The following is a 2,505-nucleotide window of genomic DNA, read 5'->3' as shown; positions in this document are numbered from 1 at the left end:
TAGCAGAGTTTCGTTCTGACTCCAAAGTCTTAATCACCAAGCTATTGTGGAGGAATTTTCATTCATTAGTTATCTATTTATGAAACTCTTATTTAGTTTATAATATGTATCAAAACTAACCCTGGGCAGTAGGGACATAAAGACAAATAAGACAGAGCCTCCATCTCTAAATGAGGGCCCAAAGAAGGCACAGCAAAGTCCTCTAAGAGTAGGAGGTTGGCAAATTGGTAAAGGTTTCACAGAGATGGTGACCCCCTGAACTATCTTAGAGTTATCTCACTGAGTGAACTGGGAAAGAGTGAGGGAGGAAAGGTACCCCTCGTGGGAAGGAGAAGAGCAATATGAGGAAAAAAAAAACAACAACAAGCCTTTTCCCTTCACTTTCCTTCCTTAGGTGGTGGATTGTCGGAGTTAGTGAGAAGGCTGCCTGAGTCTACTGGGGATGCTGGATGCTATAACAATACTATAGACTGGATGGTTTAGAAACAACAGAAATGTGTGTTTCCCAGTTCTGGCGGCTGGGAAGTCCAAAACCAAGATGCCAGCAGATCCGCTGTCTGAAGAGGATGCATTCCCTGGTTCAGTGACAGCTGTTTCTTTTCTGTGTCTTCACGTGGCAGAAAGGGAAACAGAGCTCTCTGGGGCACTAATTCCATTCATCAGGGCACCATCTCATGACCTAATCACCTCAGAAAGGCCCCGCCTCAAATACCATCACATTGGGAAATAGGTTTCAAGATACACATTTTGGGGGTAAATGAATATTCAGCCTAGAGCAGAGGAAGTGATGGTGGCACGAAGAGTAGAAGAGCTAGTGAGTTAAAACAGGTGATGGTGTGGCTGGGATCAAACAAGCAGAAGCAAGGCCAAGGAGGCAGCCAGAGAGGAAGGGAGGTTACCTATATACAAGGGAATTGTGCAAATCATGAGTGTACTGAGGATAAGGTGGCGGGACTTCTCACAATCAATAAGGGGATATGGAAAAAGGGAAGGCTGCAAAGAATCCTGAGGGCTTGAACTAAAACTAGAGGAATTGGGGTGAACTTGTGTTTAAAATAGAGACGTAGATAGATGATAGATATAGACTGCATGTGTATATACATGTATATGTCAAATATATACATATATATGTACATATATGTAGCACATATATTTTCTAGCTTCATCCACTAAGAATCCTAAAAGCAATAGTTCCCTATCCTAACAAGTACACTGAGCATCAGATCTTGGTCTGAATACCATTTTTTCACTAACAGGAGCCAGGAAGACTGCTTCCAGGGTTGAACAAGGGAAAGTACAAGATGGCCTTGGTGTCCCTTATTGAGTCAAAGAACAACAACAACAAAAAAGGCTTAAAGAATAATGGGACATATCAAAAGACAGAGGAGCTAGATTGAAGGGACTCTATCCCCATTCTGGGGCAGTTTCAAAAACAGTGATAATGACAGATGACAACTAATTGAATACAATTTAAATGAATACATCTGTATGCATAAAATTGAATGGGAGAGAAGAGAAAACTCTGTGTTCATGTAGAATGACAATATAAAACATGTAGAGTTAATGAAAACAGGAAATCCACATTTGTCAGCCATCATAGTGATTTTGGATTTGGGGTGAATGTTTGACAATAAACAAGATACTTGCATAGTTTTGGGTTACTTCTCTGTAAAACCTACCAATTACCTGTCAATTACAAAGGTGCAAATGGTGATGTTATCATTAAAAAAATCCAGGAGACACTAATTTTACTAGGTGATCAATGATCACATCACCAGTATAGGATATACTAACATTGTTTGCCTTCTGAAGTGATGCATTAAGATGATGAGCATCATTTCTGTCAAGAATGAAGGGCCTGGGTGGCCAGTCAGCTCAGGTGGTTAGAGTGCAGTGCTTATAACACCAAGGTTGCTGGTTCAATCACCGCATGGGCCACAGAGCTGCACCCTCCACAACTAGATTGAAGACAACTACTTGACTTGGAGTTGATGCGTCCTGGAAAGACACACTGTTCCCCAATAAAATCTTTAAAAAAAACCCCAAGCAAACAAAAAACATAAAAAAAAAAGAATGAAGGGCCTAGTCTGGATATGAGGAAAGATTGGATGGACCCAGATTAAAGGGCATCTTATAAAATGAAAGGCGGGTACTTTTAAGCTTTCAAGGTCATGACAGACAGGGAAAACTGATGAACTCCTCCAAACTAAAGACAATGAAAAAGTCATAAGTAAATGCTATGAAGTTATGTGGGTTGAATCCTGACAAGCCAGGAAAAGAGGCATTTTTGGTTTAAGAGGAATTTGAATGGGGTCTGTGAATTACTTGGTAGTGTTGTATCAATGTCGATTTTCTAATTTGGATGGTTGTTTTGTAGTTATATGCGAGTTGGACAATTCAGTTCCTCCCCGTATGTCCCTGGTGCCTTTCGAGCTGCTGCCCCAGCGCTGAAGCTCAGAGTGAGTGAGTCAGTAAGTAAGTCTGTGTACGGGCCCTTTAAGAGGA

At 41.0% G+C, this 2,505-nt stretch overlaps 1 protein-coding gene across 1 annotated transcript in view; it reads right to left on the bottom strand.

Moving 5' to 3' along the window:
- The window catches only part of LOC109372874 (CUB and sushi domain-containing protein 3-like), a 275,626-nt gene that overhangs the window by 38,804 nt on the left and 234,317 nt on the right, over positions 1 to 2,505 (bottom strand). The gene's annotated exons all lie outside the window — the stretch shown is intronic.

Source organism: Hipposideros armiger, unplaced genomic scaffold, assembly GCF_001890085.2.
Source record: "Hipposideros armiger isolate ML-2016 unplaced genomic scaffold, ASM189008v1 scaffold_671, whole genome shotgun sequence".
NCBI lineage: Eukaryota > Metazoa > Chordata > Mammalia > Chiroptera > Hipposideridae > Hipposideros > Hipposideros armiger.
The sequence above is the reverse complement of the archived record's forward strand: the minus strand, read 5'-3'. Positions and strand labels throughout refer to the sequence as shown.